Raw genomic sequence first — 21,546 nt, forward strand, 5'->3', positions numbered from 1 at the left:
AGAAAGGGGACGCCGAAGATTTGAAAAATTATAGACCGAAGAGGTTACTGTCCATTGCCTAGAAAGTATTTACTAAGGTAATCGCAAATAGAATCAGGAACACCTTAGACTTCTCTCAACCAAAGGACCAGGCAGGATTTCGTAAAAGCTACTCAACAATAGACCATATTCACACTATGAATCAGGTGAGGGAGAAAAATGCGGAATATAACCAACCCTTATATACCTTTCACTTATTACGAGAAAGCGTTTGATTCAGTCGAAACCTCAGCAGTCATGAAGGCATTACGAAATCAGGGTGTTGACAAGCCGTATGTAAAAATTCTGAAAGATATCTATAGCGGCTCCACAGCCACCGTAGTCCTCCATAAAGAAATCAACAAAATCTCAATAAAGAAAGACGTCAGACAAGGACATGCGATCTTTCCAATGCTATTCACAGTGTGCTTACAGAAGGTTTTCAGAGACCTGGATTGGGAAGAATTGGGGATAAGAGTTAATGGAGAATACCTTAGTAACTTGAAATTTGCCGATGATATTGCCTTGCTTAATAACTCAGGGGACCAATTGCAAGGCATGCTCACTGACCTGGAAAGGTAAAGCAGAAGGGTGAGTCTAAAAATTAAAGTGCAGAAAACTAAAGTAATGTTTAACAGTCTCGGAAGAGAACATCAGTTTACGATAGGTAGCGAGGCACTGGAAGTGGTAAGGGAATACATCTACTAAGGATAGGTAGTGACCGCGGATCCGGATCATGAGATTTAAATAATCAGAAGAATAAGAACGGGCTAGGGTGGTGTTCGGCAGGCATTCTCAGATCATGAACAGCAGGTTGCCATTATGCACCAAGAGAAAAGTGTGTAACTGCTGTGTCTTACCAGTACTCACGTACGGGGCAGGAACCTGGAGGATTACGAACAGGGTTCTACTTAAATTGAGGACGACGCAACGAGCTGTGGAAAGAAGAACGATGGGTGCAACGTTAAGAGATAAGAAAAGAGCAGATTGGGGGAGGGAAAAAGCGCGAGTTAATGATATCTTAGTTCAAACCAAGAAAAAGAAATGGATTTGGGCAGGACATGTAATGAGGAGGGATGATAACCGATTGTCATTAAGGGTTAGGGACTGGATTCCAAGGAAAAGGAAGCGTAGCAGGGGGCGGCAGAAAGTTAGGTGGGCGGATGAAATTAAGAAGTTTGCAGGGACAACATGGCCACAATTTGTACATGACTAGGGTAGTTGGAGAAGTATGGGAGAGGCCTTTGCCCTGCAGTGGGCTTAACCGGGCTGATGATGATGATGATGTAATAAAATGGGTACAGTATCATGTACTACTGCATCGGCACGTCTGCGTCCATATGCTATATCAATGTGCTTACTATACAGGGTGCTGCACGTAACTTGAACTTAAATAAAAAAAGTATGCAAATGCCATGACTCTGGACAGAACCCTAATAATGTCGTTTGCCATCACTTGGAAATGCTCCAATTATACTTTTCATTTCGCCTAATTAGAAAATTAGTCATATTTTTTTAATCTCAAATAATAAAATTGTATGAAAAGTGACAATGAGAAAATTGTAGATCAACATAAAAAATTCCCGACACATCACGCTGTTGTTCAATACATGAACATAAAAAGTGCTTGTCCGTGTGTGAAAGGTGTTCGCAAATGCACGCAAAATTGGCACGCGACTGGCTGCTCGAGGCACTTTATTCGTATTCACGTGCTTCATTCACGCTCGGAAAAACACTTTTACGTAGCACGCACCGAGCAAGAGAATGCCGTATCGGGAATTTTTCCTATATTACTACAATTTTCTCATTGAGACTTTTAATCGAATTCGAATAATTAAGAAGTTGAGTGTATATTGAGACAAATTATATATTTATGCGAATGAAAACAAATAATCTGAGCATTTCCAACGAAGGCTAACAACCTTATCTTGATTGTGCCCACCTACCTGGCATCTGCAAATTTTTAATGTTTCGCTCAAGTTACATGGGACACCCTGTATAATCGCTTATATATGATATTGTCACAGTCGGTAATGTGAGTCGAAGAGGACGATGATGGTGGCCTTGGAAACAACGTAGAAGAGTTTATTATTGTGGCCGCTCTAGGCTTGTTGGCTCCGCCATTAAAAGCCATCTGTAAATAGACGCACGCTTCTTCCTTCCCGTAACGTCATTGGTGGAGGGGCGGGGTGTCGATCCCCGTACCTCTCGCACGTACATATATATACATGGGTATTTTGTTGGCTTAATTTGTGGATCTGCAGTGTTTCACGGCGAAAATGATAAACGCGCTCTCGTTTGCGACCTTGTGGTGTGCCGTACCATGTGCGGCGCGGAACTTGAGTGTCCGTAGATTGAAGAATGTAACGGCCTCGATTGTGCCAGGTTTCTTTTCCTTCATGCAGTGCCAAATGTGCATGTCGGAATGACAAGATGGTCTAATGAGAGCGCAATAAAATATTGTAACTTGGTAATTTACGACAACAGCCGTCATCATCCTTGTCGGCGTTTGAAGAACGATGCGCCGGCGGTAGCGTCAAAGGTACCAAAGATTCGAGCTCTAAGCTGCTGTCAGACACAAAAAACAGGAGAGATAGGGAGAGAAACGTTGTTACCCTTCCGGCCATAGCGTATAAGTAACAGTTATTCGAAGGTGATTTGGGCCATTCTGAATGTTTAAACGCGATTTTTTGCTGTATTTTCTCAGCCTCCACTTCGAGCACTGCTACAACGGCACTTGGTCAACTTTCTCTTTTATATACATGAGAACGTAGTAACAAAGCCCGGCCTCTTATCATTGCTGTCTAAGGAGGATTCATCCCCAGCCCGTTGGTCTTGTTGTATTTGGGATCAATATTAAATAAATTTTTGAAGTGACGTGCAGCACACATCTCCCCCTACTTGGTTATAAATAATATTTTATTTACTTTTTATTTATTTATTTCACCTTCAGGTCCAGGAGACAGGGTAGAAAAAAATATGAAGCAGCAATGTTTATGAAATTGCTTCGAAGCTAAAAACATATGCCTATTGAACAAACTTTATTTTCTATTCCTGTGAATTGATGCTTTCGTGAAGCTGCTACTTGAATAAAGTAAATGTGAATGCGATGCTTACAATACTGTCAATTGTATTAACTGTCCGCTCTGCAAATTTGAACCACAAGCAATGTTTACGCAGCGTACCCGCTATAGATGTTTTGTAAACCAGTGTTAGTGATTGTGTGCTAGACGGTTCACACTGCTAGATGATAGCAAAACCAGATGAACAGAGCAATTTAAACGAAGACAACATATGAAATGCGGAAGCGTTTATGTGAGGTGGAAGAAGCTAAGGTTTCTTGAGAGTAGAAGTGTGAGGAGAGACTTATGCTGAGATAAGTAGGGCGGTAAAGACAGGGGTATGGTACAACATTATTTTGTCCTCTCATTGATACGTCGATGGCTTAGTGGGAACTGCCATATGCGCACACGCTCTAAGGCTAACGTGGCTTCGCGCTCACGTGCTAAGCGAAGTGCCACGCGTGCTTCGTCGACATGACAGCAACCACGGTAAAGAAAGCATGCAAGGAATTTCTAAGAATGTTTTTCACGAAAATACCGAGTGAGTTGAAGACAGCCATAGTAATACCCATACATCAGTCCGGTAATTGTTAAAGCAAACAGCCTAGGGCTTTACGTGCCAAAACAACAATATAATTACGACGCACGCCATTGCGCGACCCTCCGGAATAATTTCGTCGACCTGGGGCTCTTCAACTTCCGTACAGCGCACCGTACACGGTCGTTTTGGCATGTCGCGCCCGTTCAAATGAAGCGGGCGTTACTCCTGCGCTCAGTTAAGCAGCGCAATGGGACAGATACTCAATACGGTAATTGAAGTTGCATGGTAAATACGAGCGAATCTTCACGTCTTAAGCTATTGTGGGCTTGATCCAATAGCCGTTTCGGTTGGCGATGCTCACCGTCGCTGCCGCCTCCGCCGGTGTCAGACGCAACTAACTCTAGGCCACTGCACACTGTGCGGATTGGCAAAATTTGCTTGGTTGGCTAGAAAAGTAAAGGGATTAGGGGGATGTATAAAAATCCTGGTATGAAAAATGGTCATAGCATACCTGGTTCAATTAAGCAGACTAGGTGACAGTTTGATCAGGCCTGGTTGCTTAGTAGCTTTTATGTTGCTCTCCTAAGCCCGAAGTCGTGGGAAAAAAATCCCGCTAACGGCGGCCCTCTTTAGATCGGGGCAAAACACAAGCCCACTAAATTACTTGGATTTAGGTTCAAGTTAAGGAAGCCCATGTGTGCACAATAATCGGGCATACCCAATTACGGCGTGCCTCATAATCAGAACGTGGTTTTCGACCGTTATGCTCCCTAATTTGGTGAGAGTTTCTTGCTGCCAAGTTTCCAAATATTGCACATATATCCTTATCATCATCGTCAGCATTACAAGCATCGAATCGTGCAAGTTGCCAAGCGATGTGGCATGCGCGGTGTAGCGTGGATACGTGGAAACATTGTACTGCAGTTGCGTTGTATTTCGCCAGGTGTCTTGTAATGTAGCAATTGCATCCAGCAGTTGCACGTTGCATGTAGGCTAATCAAGCAGCTTAGGGGACTATTTGTCACTTCGCGGTGTCAAAGGGGATGCCAACAAATCGTCTTAATCACAATAATTATCAAGATCATCTTATCGTGCCATGTGTCGAGGGATGTGGCGGGTGCGCCACGTAGTCAAGATTCTTCAAGCGTTCAAGACTCTTCAAGATTCGTCAAGCGTTTACTCTTCGGTACGCTTTATAGCTCCTCCTCGCAGGTTACGAACCACTGCTGAAGAAGCGAATCGTAGAGCTACGCAGGCGCTTCTACAACCAGGAAACGTGAGACTGAGCAGACTGCTGTGTAGAGGGCAGCACAAACCGTAGCTCGCCGTCGACTCCTGGCTAACAGTTCAGATCAATCTCGGGAAAACAATGCAGAAACTTCCGCACGAACATACTCCAGTGCATGCTGCTCCAGTGCGTGCTCTGCCTAGCTCGGAACTCAACGACCAACTATGGGCAATCCAGCGGGCACGGCCAGCAGTTGAAACGCAATGCCTCACCACACATGATGCCCGGGTGACATGGCTCGGGCTGCCAACCTTGGAGGTCCTATTCTCATTAAAGTTGTTTGCGTCCGTCCATCCGTCCACGTTGGCTTCCCGCCACGGTTTTGAAGAAAATAGAATATTGCCGAGTGCAGGTCGCGCGTAAAGAAATTTAGGGGCCGCGCGCGATCTCTGAAAACGTTGGGGTGTTCGGACGTGCACACACAGTGTTCAATATATAACATCACCCTGCAACCTTCACCTTGGATTTCCCAAGCAGGATAATTGGAATACTATTATATGCTTCCGCATATTCTATCAAGACATCGTTCACAACGGCAAAGTAAACGGGCTGTAGAGGAGAAACCGTGACACAACGTTCCAAGCTTTTCTCGCGTTTTACCTCATTCTAGATTTCATCAGAGGAAAGTATACAAACAAGAGAGAAGAAACAGGAAGTGCGGCATGGTGCAATATCTTGCGTACCGGTGTGGTGATCCGGCGCGGTCATCCGTAGCGTGGCTTAAAATGTCTCAGAAATTCTGGGGCAGCAAATTCTATGGCTGCACAATCGGATTACACTTATGCAGCCACTGTTGCTCGACCTATGATCGTGGACTTTAAAAACGTCATGACTGCCGCTTAAAATGCTTTTCATGATTTACAATGCTCACACCAGTCATGCAGTTGGTCATGCATAGGAAAAAAGAAACAACCCATTTGTGCACTGTACTGACCCACTGCTGCATGAAAGCTAGTAATATACAACAGTTGTATTTAGTGTTAAATATGGAAGAACCATCGGTGCACCTTGGAAGCGTCCGATGTTGTGCTAGTAGACGCACTCCTTGCATAGCCGCACGAATAGGCATAATGAAGTTGAATTTTCTTCAAGGAACACCAGCTTTTACTTTGGAATAAAGAGAGTTGCATCTCCTTTCTAAACTTCTCAAAACGCGTATTACTTGACTCCGCTAAAACGATCTCTTATCATGTGGTGACCCAGCATATTCACCTTTTTTTTTTTTTCGAACACTAGCCATGGTTGATGCTCCTCGTACTCCCGCTCACAAAGAAGACGCCGCCATTACGCCTCCGGTCTTCACCGCATAGCTTCAGGATCCCACCTTCTGGCTCAAGCATAATCGAATTTGGTTTATGCACGTAGAAGAGCGTTTTAAACTCCAGCGTAGTACTTCACCGTACAGTGCAAGGACTTAATTTGACCTAATTTACGTGGACACGCACTTTGTGAGAACTTTTGAGGGCTTCGAATTTTCTGCCGAAAACGATGAAGAAAGAAGAAGCAGAAGAACGCGAGCCCGGGTAAGCTTGCGCGCTTGGTCGCATAAAAAAAATTGATGAAGAGAAATGGAAGAAGAAGAGAGGCGGGTGCCGAACGAGCAAACGAGGGGCTCGCGTTTTGGAAGACGCAGGACCACTGCATTGTTCTTGGAGCTGCATTGTATTGTTCCTGAGGACACCTTTGTCTGTTTGTGCATACGCGTAGTGGCGCCTGATGTTCTCCGTTTGGAGAACACCTCGCTGTTGCCTGCTCGTAGTTGCCTGTCGGAGAAGCCTAAGGTCGTCTCCGGAACTAGGCCTAGTTGAGGCTTAACAGAGTCATTTGCTTAGAGGCCGCCTCTTGCTCGAGGTGGCACGTGGAGGTGCGGCGATGGAAACCACCAGCTTGACAACCGTTCGATTGCTCTGGCCACGGTAAGGCAGCCGGGCGCCGTCCTCTGCCTTATCTAATCACCAGTGCCGTCATAAAGGATTGGCACGCCTCCCACGAGAGTTTGTCTCTTCGCTCGCCTACCACTAGGGTCATCGTGCCTTGACTCACCTCCAACTGGAATCGTGGTGACGGATCTTCCGCCGATCGTCGTAACCATGGGAACTGAACCTGTGAGACGTTTTTTTTCCTTTCTCGAACGCTACGCCTAGGATCTAATGTGGACATGTTTTTGTTTTAATGGCTTTCGTTCTATACTGTGTTTTTAGTGGTTGTTTTATTTTACTCCTGTTATCTTCGATAATTGTTGGTTTACGGCCTTCCGCGCCTCTCTGACGTTCATTACCGCTTGACTGCGCACAGACATACGTGACGAACAACTGCTACATACAGACCTTCACGTCATCGCCACGCTACCCTCCGAAATCGCCGATGCTGTAGACGACTTGCTTGTGGGTACGCCTTCAGAAAAAGACCACAACAAGCTGAAACGCATGGTCCTGTAACGCCAGGAGCCATCGCAATAAAGTAGGCTCCAACAGCTCCTCTCCGAAGAACTCGGCGATGAACGACCATCAGAACTCCTGCACCAGCTGAGTCGGTTGCTGGGTGGCCGCTCCGCAAACGAGAACTATGTTCTAATTTTGCGCGAGCGGTTCTTGCAGCACCTCCCAAAGGCCTCCCAAAGGATTCGCCTCCCGAAGTATACGAGTGCGGATCGGCTAGCTACACTCGTTGACCCCATATGCGGCTGCTCGCCTGGAGCGCTGCTAGCTATCGCAGCTGCGAGGGGCCCAGAGCCACTAGAGCAACTCTCTCGCCTGGATGAAACAGTCAATCGCCTTACCAGTGCACTGGAGAAGCTGACGACGCGTCAATACACTGGCGACCAACATGGGCGCCTCTAATGGACTTCTCAGTCTCGCAGCGCAACTAGAGACTTGCCACGGCAGTTGTGCTACCACCACCATCGCTTTGCGAACAACCAATGTGCTTCACCCAGCCCTGTTCGCGCATGGGAAACACACTGGCCAGTCGCTAATGACGGCATGCCACAGCGGCTTTAGAGCAAGCCGCCTATTCTTTATAGCCGGCCCCCACCTGAACAGATGTTGCACGCTGGTGGACGAGATAATCTTATGTAAGTCATTGATGAACGCTAAAAACTATCAACGCGGAAGAATAGAACGTTGTTCTAAGCCAGACAGCAGGCTCTAAGGGTTAGCTTTATGGCGTCCATGGCTAACGCGCGCTTAGGCATGCTTTTCTCCAGTTGTCTATAACTCATCTTCGTATACAGAGGGGTGGACAACCTGTATAGTTGCAATTGATTTTTTGTACACTGTAAAACACCTTTTTTTTTTGACGTTCAGAAACCTTAACAAGCTATTTGAGGAACGGAGCATTATCACGAATTTATATATTTCATTTCTCCTCACAAGACACGTACATAAACAAAACACATGCCGATAAGACATAAAATATATGGTGCGTAAAATTATTTATGAGAGAAGATTACATGCTGCAATAGCTTGCCCTGAATGGAAGTGGAAAAAAAAATAGTCATAGACCTGCGTGGGAAACCCAGCAAAATCACACCGTAAGCTCGAAGAGCGGTTCCATAGGCGCTCCATTTTCGGCAACACGCACTAGAGCCTGTTTGTGGGTAAGGCTCTGCGGCGTCTTCACGAGACCGATCTGAAATATCTGCCAGGAATCGTAGGAGAGCTACAGCTTGGGCTGCCCTCTGCACAGTGGTCTGCAGAGGCTCACGTTGCCTTGTTCCAGAAGTGCCCACGTAGCTCTACTATTCGCTTCTTCAGCAGCGGTTCGTAACTTGCGAGGAGGCGCTATAAAGGATACTGAACAGTAAACACAGATTTCTAGACTACGCGGCGCACCTGTCGCATCCTCAACACATGACACGATAAGATCCTCTTGATGATAGTCGTGGCGAATAAGACGACTTATTGGCGTCCCCTTCGACCGGGGGAGGTGGCCAATAGTCACCTAACACGCTTGACTAGCCTACATGCAACTGCTAAAAGCAATTGCTACATCTCAGGACACCTGCTGAAATAAAACGCAACTACAGTACACAGTTTGCACGTATCGATGGTACCTGCCGCATGCCACTTCGTCTGGAAACTTAACAATTTCTTGCTGATGATGCTGACGATGATGGTGATGTATTTACAACTCCTTTGAAACGGGCCGGTGAGAGACAGTCATCTAAATGAAAAAGTTGACTTATTGGGTTTTACGGTCCAAAACTACGCTCTGATTATAAGGCAGGCCGTAATTGGGGACTCCCCATGAAATCTGAACGTGCATTCTATATATAGCGTTGTTTTGGAAAGCTAAACCCCATGATTTTGTTTTAAGAATTACCATATTGATGTATGGGTATTATTCTGGCGGTCTTCATATTGCTCGGTATTTTCGAGAACAACATTTTTAGAAATTCCTCGCAATCTTTCCTTACCCTGGTTGCTGCCATGTGGACAAACATGCCTGCAACTTCGCGTAGCACGTGACCGCGAGAACACGTTCGCCCTAGAGCGTGTTCGCGCATGGCAGATCCCACTAAGCCATCGACTGAGGAATGAAAGAACAAAATAATCGTTAACCATGCCCCTGTCTTTAACGCCCTACTTATCTCAGGATATATCTCCCCTCACCCTTCTTCTCTCAACAAACCTTAGCTTCACCCACCTGACATCAGTGCTTCTGCATGTCATATGTTGTCTTCACATAAATTTCTAGGTTATTATGGTTTTCTTATCATCTGACTGTGTGAACCATCTAGCACACAATCATTACCACTGGATAAGAAAACATTTCTTGCGGGTACGCTGCATAAACATTGCTTGTGGTTAAAAGTTGCAGAGCTGACAAATAATATAGTTGAGAGAATTGCAAACGTCGCTTTCACATTTACTGCATGCAAGTAACTGCCCTACGAAAGCATCAATTCAACGGAATTGTAAAAGAGGTGTGTTGAATTGGCACAAATTTTTATCGTCGAAGCGATTTCGTAAACATCGCGCCTTTAGTGTTTTTCCTGCCATGTCTCCTGCGCCTGATGGGGAAATATATAAATGATGATGACAAAATGTACTTATTAAGGGATGGCGCGAAGGCCTATAATGGGGAATAGGAAGAGGAGGGGGGAGGCGTATTCAGAGCCGCCCTAGGAGCTGCTTGGCGAAAGCCAAGAGCGAGTCCAGAACGACCCTGTCGGAATCCATCGAGCCAGTTGCTGGTCTAATCCACTCCTCGTAGGACGACACTCGCACCGCCTTCAGGTGGTGGTCCCGCTGCTGAGCGTGTCAATATATAAATAAATAAATCTTTGTAAACCAACATGAAGGATGTGTGCTGCGATTCAATTCAAAAGTTTATTTATTATTGCTCCCAAATACAACCAGAGCAATGGGCTGGGGATGAATCTAGCTTAGAGAGGAATGATAGGAGGCCGGGCTCTGTTACTACGTTTTCATGTATGTAAAACAGAAAGTTGATCAAGTGCCGTTGTAGCCCTGCTGGAAAGGGGGCTGAGAAAAAAGAGCGAAAAAATACGTTTAAACCTTGAGCATTGCCCGAATCACCTTCGAATAAATGTTACTCATAAGCTATAGCCGGAAGAATGACACGTTTTTTCTCTCTCTCCCTCCTGTTTCTTTTTTTTGTGTGTGTGTGTGTGAGAGGAGCATAAAGCTCGAATCTTTGCTGCCTTTTACCAAAACGCCTGCGCCTCGTTTTTCAAATGCCGATAAGGATGAAGATGGCTGTTGTGGCAAATTACAAGTAACATTGATGTATTGGGCTGTTATTAGACCGTCTTGCCTTCCCGACTTTCACCTTCAATATTGCACGAAGAAAAACAAACCTAGTACATCGAGGCCGTTACATTCCTGAGTCTACGGAAACTCAAGTCCCGCGCCGCATTTAGACAAACCACAAAAATGGAGAGTGCGTTTCTCATTTTCGCCATTTCTCATTTTCACGAGTGTACGGGGTGTCCCACGTCCCACGGTCAGCCTATGTAGAAACACAAGGCCAGAAAGAATTGCATGCACCGCTTGCCAAAATGAACATAAGAACAAATTAATTCATTGCATCGTGGGTGTGGTATACCGCATTCCTCTCATGTGTGGGCGATCCTGCATTGGTCAAACAGGCAGATGCATAAATGACACGTTACTAGAACACAATAACAAAGTAAATAACTTGGCCGCCGACGGCTTTTTTGCCATCCATTGCCATAGATGAAAATGCAAATGTAGATTTAAAGAAACAGTCATCATAAGTAGAAGCAGGTGTGCGATGACGCACTAGATATTAGAAGCTATAAACATATCAACGTTCAGCGACGCATGCGTCAGTAAACCTTCCATTTCATTATCCTCAAAAAAGCTCAATTGTTTTTGTTCGCGCTAAACATGTACACGTCTCTGAATATATGAGTCAAAACTGCTTACCTGTGGTTCTCAGTTAATTTTTTTCTTTATTTATACCGAAATTTTACACGTGCTGTATGACGTTGCAAGGGTGTAGAGAAAGTGACGAGTTCTGGAAATAAATCTTTTGTTGAAAGTTAGCGCTGTGTTTGTCAGATGAGCCTTTCTGCGCACATCTGAAGATATGCCGTACGAACAGGCCCCTATAGCTAACCTCATCGACAGTAACTTGAACGAAAGATTAAAAATATGGATATACCAGTTAGGTGGACAAAATGAATGTAATGTTGTTCGCCGTTGTTGGAGATGCTCAGTTTATTTATTTCAATTCCGCATAATTATATAATTTGCCCGAATAAATAATCAACTTGTGAATTATTCTAACTCGACTAAAAATGTCACTGAGAAAATTGCAGAGCCACATGAAAAACTCCCGATACAGCTTGGTGTTGCTCGGTACGTGCTACGTAAAAGTGTTTTTTCGAGCGTGAATTAAGCTCGCCAATGCATTCAAAGTGCCTCAAGCAGCCAGTCGTACGCCAATTTTGCGCGTATTTGCGTACAATTTTCACACCCGCAAAATCCCTTTTTATGTGCACGTATTGAGCAATAGAATGTTGCATCCGCAGTTTTTGATGTTGATCTACAATTTTCACATTGACATTTTCTTATAATTCTCATATTTGAGAAGTTTTAAAAGTTTTTATGAATAATTTTCTAATTAGGCCGAATGAAAGCAATAATCGGACTATCCAGAACCGATGGCAAACAACATTATGTGGGTTCTGTCCAGCTCGGTGGCATTTGCATATTTTATTTAGGCTCAAGTTACGAGTGTCACCGTGTATAGTCAGCGCATGAATACAGAATAAGGACGCAGACGTGCTGATACAACAGTACGTGATATTGCACCGTTTCATTACGCATCTTAATTAAAATCAAACACAAATAAATGTTGCTGAGATTGTTGCGAAGTTATTTTTAGCATGACTAATTAGTTTGCTGACGATTTCTTCTCTTGCGTGCTTCCGCGCTGCGGTTTATGTTACTGCTCATTTAAAGTTCGCATATTTACTATTCACTTTACAAATATTATTAACAGCTGTATATTTAACCAGTCATCTGGGCAAATTTCTGACGCCTTGCTATTTAGCAGCCCTTTCTCTGTAATATTGCTTTCGCGAAAGTAACTTTCTGACATTTCAAAACAAGTGGAGACTTCGGCAGCTGGCTTTAGATTTTAAATGTAAAAAGCAAAGTGCTAACCAGTTCACGCTCCTGATTATTACCAGAGGGCCACCGTTCATGCTTGGTGAGCCAGAGATCTCACGTTTGAGTGATTGCACCTGTAAACAAAGGACGCTCAGGCAGAGCGATAGGCAATACGCTAACCCAGACAGTCACCTTGGCATTCCGTGTGCATCTTTAATGTCGCGAAAAGAAATTCCGCCATGGGCGCCATCGAAGAAATAACACGATGCTCGATGCCAAAGGTGTTAACCTTGCGGCCGTAAGAGCATTTATTTTCCAGTGGAGCAAGAAATTTTCACAACTGTAAGCTTTGTATATTTGTCGCCCTCTTACCAAAAATACCTGCAATGGTTAGCAAGTGTACAATGGGAATGACAATGCGGTTAAAATGCACATTGTTAGCTAGCATAAATCTGACATAATAAAAAAATGGTTTCACACGATCCCCTTTGTCCAAATTTTGTCGGAAAAAACATAAAGTGAAACTTCTTGTTCATCTTCATACTTGACTAAATGCGTATGTCACTGCACTCCCCAAAAATTCCAAGTGTTTTTTTTTTGTTTTCACGCTGCACAGTGTTGTCTTAAAGGGCGACGCCGATTATGCTGATTAAGCAAGGAACCTTTTACCTAATGTTCTGTTTTCCGTTTAGGCAACTCTCCGGCCCTTTCACATTGAGAAACAAAATTTTGAATATGCTTCTGCGATCATGGACTCGGTGTGCCTTATATCTGGGCGCCACAGACCGTCTATTGTGCGATGAAAATTACCCAGCTATTAGATTACGCCAAATTAATCAATACTACCATACGCCACGTATGCCGAAAAGGTACCGATGATAGCTTCCGACTATTTCATTGACTTCTCAATTGGTGTACGACATACAGTACAGGCTTTTAGTATTCCAGCTAATGGATGTTCCTAGAGGTCGTAAGCGTTTTCTTGCATGGCGCCACGCTTATGTGATGCTGCGCAGGAGATTTTAATTCGATTAGCATTCCCTATTTATTTCCGGTGCATTCACTTTATCTAGCCTTTTACCCGAGCCTGTTATCTGGGTAGTCTATTAGCTTGGGCAGCAGCTGTCGTGGTCGCTCTATTGTTTAATTTCTAGCTTTGTCACCAGACTCTGGTGTTGTTGTAACGGTGACACCATCGCCATCAAGTGACTGTCGTCATTTCTTTGCCACCACGCTGTCCCCGTACCAGTGTCTTCATTTTCGACGCATCGTCCTGTCATCGTGCCATCTTCTTCATAGCACCGTTGGCGCGCCATCGATATTTTTCCATCGTCGTTATTCCCGTATTGCCTTGCCGCCGTCGTCATTGAGACGTCGTCATCACTCGTAGTCATGCATTCGTTGTCATATCGTTGTCGGCATTTCCGCTTCCTGATTTTATATATATCACCCGATAGACTCAACGCCACCGTCGCCATAGATTTATTGTCATGCCATCGTCGTCACACCATCATCATCATAAAAAAGTCCTCATCCCCTTCTCGTCATGCCTTCGTCATCACAATGTAGTACCTTTATTATCATTTGAGAAACGTCATTGAATTGACGACAGGCTATCGTTGGTATACTGGTTTCGCAATTTTATAGACGTCATAATTTTTGTCATTCTATTGCAATCATAAAGTTTTAGTTTGATATCACATTGTGTCACCGTTGTCATGCAGTCATCATATGGGCTTCGTTATCACAAGGACGTCATCATATATTTGTTGTCGTACCGTGTTCGGGGTGCCGTCGTGGTCTCCTCACTGTCGTCATTCTATCTTGTTCATTCTATTCCCGACCTACCGTCATGATCACACAAGTGTCGCATACAGTCTTCGTCACTGCGTTGTAATTTAATATAGTCGGCATTACTTTCTAATTATACTCCCGTCGTCAACTTGTCGCTGTTTACCATTGTAGTCATTTCTGAATCGATAAGCTATTAACGTTATGCCGTCGTTGTCATACTACCTCCGAATGTTCGTGGACAACATTCCTCATTCTATGTTGCCCTGCCGTCATTTCTTCGTTGTCATAAAGTTCTTCTGCCGTCATGTTCGTGACCGACCCATGCGGCCGAGCACCTTAACCCGAATGCATATATAAAGGTCTGTTTAGAAATGCTGCGTGCCATTATATTCTTTGAATTCTAATAGCGTTGTAGCGGTCGCCATTGCCGTGACCTTGAATTCCAGCCCACAGGCCGGAACGCACTACGTTCGACATCCCCTCGAGCACATGATTGTGTATATTTTGCACAGGCGGCGTGCTGGGGCCATGCGCTGTCAACATGCCTCCGCATGTTATATCCCGTGGGTCGTAGGAGATACGCAGAAAAAACCCTGCTCCTCCATGCCATATTTTTTTTTTCATTTCCGCGGCCACGATCCGCCCGGGTTCGTGAAGAAGGGCGGGCTCGAGGCACCCTCCGTTAGACCGACGCTCCAAAGCGTGGTGGTGATGAAGGATGTGTGACCGCCGAGCAGCTGTGCCCGTCCATTTTTTTTTAAAGTGCGGTAACCACCGTTTCCTACCGAGCCTGGCAGGCCACCGAGCCTTGCCGGCCAACAAAGATTATGCCCAAGGTGGCGTAGCATGCCTGCTAAATGTTTTCTTGGTTTTCTGCAAGGTACTTTCTTTCGGAAAACCTCAGGGAGAGCAGACGTTTTCCTTTGGTTACCGCTTGGGCTAGTACCATGCATAGTGGTCACCCTGTCGTTTGGAAGTCAGCAGTAGCCATGTTCGACACATAAGAGACTCCAAGCTCTACCGCAGTCAACGCTTCGGAGTTAAACCTTCCTAACTTCTGGCGAAAAAACACCAGGGTGTGGTGCAGTCAATTCGAGGCTCGCTTCCAGATTCGCCACGTCGAATCACAGGAGTCGCAATACTCCGACGTCGATGCCGCACTGTCTCCCCACATTGCTGACGCCATAGAGGATGTGCTAGCCTCAACCCCATCGGAGAAGGCATGCGACGAACTAAAGGGAACCGTCCTCAAACATATTTAGGCGTCCGAACTGAGCAGGCTTCCACTCTTTTCTCATCAAGAACTCGAGGACCAGCACCCCTCACAACTACTTCACCGAATGTGCCAGCTGAGTGGTCAACAAGCATCAGAAGAACGTCAACAGCCATTGCTTCAAGAGTAGTTTATTTCGAGAGTGACAAAGTCAACTCGATTGATACTCGCTGGCTACGACGACGTGGCTCTCCACGACACCGACGACACCGGCTGCTCCGCGCTGTCACAAATGCCTATTGTAGCAGCAGGAACGCCCGAATACGCAGACTTAAGTCGTTTGGACGACAGAGCTGACTGAGCCACTGCAGCCGTAGGAAACCTCACCCTGTCCTACAACAACAAACACCACTCTGATCGACAGTATTTGTCGCCCCGTACTCGAGGCCCGAAGCTCAGCATCCACTCATGCGCGGCAGTTCAGAACCTGTACTGGTACCACCACCGCTTCCGAGAGAAACCACTCGCTGTACCCAACCATGCTCGTGGACGGGAAAAGCACCATGCAGTCGGTAACGGTGTAGAGTGACACCGGCCCTCGCTGAAGCCGCCTCATCTTTGTCGACCGCATCATTGACACACGCCTCATCTTCGATACCGGCGCCGAACATTCCCTTCCACGAAAAACAGCAGAGCATCGCCGGTCCGGCAAGTTCATTTCCAGCCTAATTCCTGATCTTGTGGGCTTCAAAGGCGTGATGAAAAATTTTCTGCATTTGTAACTTAAACACGTTAGCTTATCTTTGTACTCTGAATGTTTTTTAAGCCCTGCACTATGTGCCTTCTTCATGTGGTTGCTTTGTTTTTTTTATTGTTTCTAACTTGATTTCATCCACAGCCTTAGAGTCTGTTCTTGTTCGATCGTGTATTCATCCACTCTGCAACGCCCAAAAGGCCCTGAGGTTAAATAAATAAATGAATAAATAAATAATACTGCAATTGCTTCATATGAAGTTCATTCAATGACGATAGACATCGAATTCAGGCGCACATTCCGCTGGTTTTTTGTTGTGGGCGACGTCAGTTTTGCCGTCGTTCGAGTAGACTTACTGAGCCACTTGAATCTCCACTTCACCGTTCACGATCGTCGTCTCAAGGTAAACACTTCTCTTGCTGCACTCAGATTGAAGGCCGTCCCGTCCTCCTTCGGCATTTGCACTTTCAACCCAGAGTCAAAGTTTCAAACAACCCTGAGTGAATTTCTTGCAATCACTAAACCTAGCAACACCGAACTAACGATCAAGCACAACATGACGCATCATATCGTTACCACCGACCGCTTGTGGCCGCTAGACCACCTAGGCGCGCTGGACAAAGGCATGAAGTCGCCCGACATACGTTCGAACTTTGGGTACATTTGAGCTCTCTTCGACTTTCCTCCACCGATTGTCCTTCCACACTGCATATGGTGCATAAACAAGGACCTCTTGACTGGTAGCCTTGTGGTGATTGCCCTGCCCTGAATGATGCGACAGCGGCTGACCAATATCCCCGCCCTCATCGCCATGATTTTAGCACTCGGGCTGCGGGATCGACCATCTTCACTAAGCTGGTTGTGATGGCAACTTATAACCAGATTCCAATAGACTTGAGCCACATACGCCGTACAAAGTTTCCAGCGTTTGATGAATGAAGTGACCCGACGAGTGATCTTCATATTCGTCTACTTAGACGACATTTTTTGCCAGAAAAATGCCGGAAGAACACGAAAATTACCTGCACCTACTCTTCGAGCGTCTTGACGAGCACGGTCTCGTTTTGAAGCGCCAAAACGGCATCTTCGCTGTCGAGTAACTGGATTTACTTGTACACCCATCACTCCGGAAGGCTTCTTGCCGCTGGAATCACGGGCACAGGCAGTCAAGAAATTTTCCACGCCTACCTCTTTGTGGAAGTCGTGCCAAATTCTAGAGCTTATCGACTTGCATAGGTGCTTCCTCCCATCCTAATAACACGTTCTACAGCCGACAACTGACTCGCTGCGCCGGGACTCCAAGAAAACAACAGAGTTCCACTGGTCGGCGGCGCATGAAAAAGCCTTCCAGGACGCCAAAATTCAGCTTGCCTCCGGAACCCTTCTAATGCACCCTCTTCAACGACGCCAATGCTTCAACGACGCCAGTGGGAGCGGTGTTATAACAATATGATGGCAAACCTGGAAACCCGCAGGTTTCCTTTCATAACGCCTAGAACTAGCGGAAGTGCGCTACAGCACCATTGGACGAGAGATGCTGGCCATTTATTGCGCTGTCAAGCATTTCCGTTTCTGCCTCGAAGGTCGCACTTTTCACATTTTAACTGACCACAAGCCTCTGAGTTCCGTGTTCAAGAACAACAGCTCCTCATATTCGAAAAGGCAACTGTGCCAACTTTCATTCACAAATTTTCTACTGACACCCGCCACATGTCGAGGAACGAAAATCAAGCAGTCAACGAACTTTTCCGTATCGGCACGGTTTCCGTGTCCGTCGGCTTTGAGGCATTACTCACCCCACCGCGGGAAGACCCAGAGCTAACCGAGATGCGGCAGCAGCGGTTTTCACTCGTGCTCGCAGATATGCCGCTGTCATACGCAACGGCTATGGTGACATACGACACATTTCAGAAAGCTCCAAGGCCCTTCGTCCCTGTCGAGTTTCGGCGTACTGTATCTGTCAGCCTTCACAGCCTCAGCCACGCAGAAATTGACGCGACGCAACGGCTCATCACGGACCGTCTTGTGTGGCCAGGAATTTACGCGGACATTCGACGGCAGCCGAAAACGTGCCGAACATGTCAAGCAGACAAGGTTACTCTACACACGCGCACAGCACTGCACCCATTTCAGCCACCAGAGAGTCGCTTCAACCACGTTCCCTTGGACTTAGTTGGACCTCTTCCTCCTTCCCAGGGATATAAGTAGCGGCTCACGTGTGTCGATCGCTACTCACTATGGCTTGGGGCGACGACCATTTAGATATCTCCGCCAGGACCGTCGCAGAGGCGTTTATGGCCACATGGGTCTCACGCTACTGCTGTGCACTGCGCATAGCGAATCACCGCGGCTGAAAATTCAAGAGCAATCTGTTTTCTGCGCTAGCAAAGCTTCTGGGCAAGCAGCTCCAACACACCCCGGCTTAGCACCAAGGGAGGTCGGTGGAATGGAATGGTAGGGCGTCTACACCGCAAACTGATGGCATCTTTAGCGACCACATTGGGCAGCGCGAACGGGGTGAAGAAGCTCCCTCTCATTTTTCTAGGCCTACGTATCGCGGTAAAAGAGGACCTTGATTTCAGTGCAGCGGATATTGCATACGGCTCAACCATCCAAACCGGGATAATACTTTGGCGAGCAACAAAGCCGTAAGCCGACACCATCCCAAGATATGAAGAAGCTATATTCCTGGCTGGAGCATCTGCAATCCAACGCCCCATACATGAGCGCAACCAAATAGTGTTTCCCTCTCTGACATGAATGTAGCAACCCATATGTTCTTGTGACGGGACACAGTAAAAGTGCCGTTGTCTCCTGCGTACGACAGGCCTTCCCGTGTGGAGTCATGGTCGCACAAACTATGACCATTGGTGTTCGCGACAAAGAGGATGTCGTTTCTCGCAGCCACGTGAATCCAGCTCATTTCAAGGACTAGTTCGCGCATTCCTTCAATTTTTTTCCCTTGCTCCGCGGTCTAGTCGGGGAGCCCATGTAGCGGCCGCCGATGCCGGAACCTTGACTTTCAGCTCGCATGACGCAACGCACTCATTTACAGCCACTCTCCTCGCGCGTTTGTGTACATTTGTGACCCGGCGGCGCGCTCGGGCCGTACGCAGAAAACATGCCTCCGCGTGTCATCTCCCTCACAACGCAGGAGATACGGAGCTAAGACGCCTCCTCCATGTTATTTTCCTTTTCTGCTAGTTGCTTTCCTTTTGACATAGCCCAGTGTCGTCACAAACCTCACGTAGCGCAAACGTTTTTCTTTTCGTTCCCGCTTGGGTGAATACCCTACAGCATTAACGTCTACAATAAAAAGAAGGTGGACTTCGCCGAATTATTTCCGTTTCGAATCGCTGCTCTTACGGCTAGGGCCCTTTTCCAGGAACAATAAAACGCTGCTTGTCACATTATGCGTAAGGAGCGCGCAGCAAAATCGACAAGAGAGCTATTACGTTAAAATGGTCACAAGGATCTTGTAAAGGTTTCGTGACAAAAATCACTCTTCTAAACATTTCATTGAAGACGAATTTATTGATATTAAGCACATCGGCGTTTATATTCACGCTGTAAAAGTCAAGCTACAGCGGAAGATCTGTGGCTCACAATGAATAACTGAAATGAGCTCTATTGACGATTACAGAAGGTCTAGCATTAATTTCCAATCTTCTAAGTGCATTAAAAATCTCTTTGCGAGAAAAAAGTAGATAATCAAAGTATGATAGTGGTTAGTAGGTGTAAGACTAGAATGTAAGTTTCGGGGGTGTAAGGTTGAAATATGTGCGGTAAACTAGTTAATAAAAAATACATATGCCTAATTATGTTATATATTCAAATAGGTGGTTCCATATTTTTCGGAAAAGTGATGGCGGCCTTATTGGGAAATTTAAATGAAGGAGCCCAAATTGTGCTGTCTGCCGCAGGCGATTCTTAAAAAAAACATTTCTGGCAACTAAACAGAATGCTGCACATTTGAAATCACTAATCTGGGACTCAGCCAAATCGATGCTTGCTCCGTAGACCAGGAATTTGTTATAGCGGCCAGCCGAGTGTTCTTTATATTTTGTATCTTGTCTCTCTGTATGCTTCTAAGTTATTGAGAATGCCTCTCAGCAGCACTTACTTCTCGTTCTAGTCATATTGTAGTGTTCTTGTTCATTTTTCTGCAGGTGTCATTCGTTCCCCATGAACCAGAAAGAACTAGCCCACCAGTAAGCCTCTGCTTACTGTAAGCAGCTGTGCAATTTGTTGGTTGTCAATACTTCCAATATTTCACCCAGTTGTTGGGCAATCACCTATAGTGAGTGTGAGCGACGCATTCTATGGGCCATAGAAACAATGATGTCTCCACCCATTAGCCTCTTTTTGCCAGTACCCCACAGTGAGTATGAGCCGTGAATGGAATGTGTAACGACAAGTTCCTCGAAATGTGTTGTCTACCAGCGTGGATGAAATATCCGCGCCGTGTTTCACGCACAGCTACGTATGCTATGTGAACGTACTTGTTCGGCTACGAAACGTATATAGGGCGCGCGAAACCTTAAGCATCTACTGTTCCGCCTACTAAGGCAAGCAGCGGTGACCTATTCCGAAGACACATTTGCTTCTCAAGTCAGATAATATGCGAGCTTTCTTAACTTTCACAATCCTATAACTAAGAGCATCTTAAAAGGTGCACCTTCACATTTCGTAGGCACGAGACATCGTGTGCTATGAGTTAACATAAAGGTTTCTTTACATGAGTGGCCACCTCTGTCCGCACATGCCCGTGAAGCCCGTCAATGGAAAACGACGCAACGAGCTATGGAAAGAAAAATGATGAGTGTAACGTTAAGGGATAAGAAAAGAGCAGATTGGGTTAGGGAACAAACGCGAGCTAATGACATCTTAGTTTAAATCAAGAAAAAGAAATGCGCATGGACAGGACATGTAATGAGGAGGGAAGATAACCGATGGTCATTAAGGTTTACGGACTGGATTCCAAGGGAAGGGAAGCGTAGCAGGGGGCGGCAGAAGGTTAGGTGGGCGGATAAGATTAAGGAGTTTGCAGGACAATTAGTACATGACCGGGGTAGTTGGAGAAGTATGGGAGAGGCCTTTGACCTGCAGTGGGCGTAACTAGGCTGATGATGATGATGATGACGACGACGACGATGATGATGATGGTGATGATGATGATGATGATGATGATGATAAAGTTAACGTTCAATACCCTAGAATTCATGACCCCCACTCATCATCCGCAAACGGATCAGGAGTACGTTTAGCC

The sequence above is a fragment of the Dermacentor andersoni genome, chromosome 3 (assembly GCF_023375885.2).
Source record: "Dermacentor andersoni chromosome 3, qqDerAnde1_hic_scaffold, whole genome shotgun sequence".
NCBI classification, from domain to species: domain Eukaryota; kingdom Metazoa; phylum Arthropoda; class Arachnida; order Ixodida; family Ixodidae; genus Dermacentor; species Dermacentor andersoni.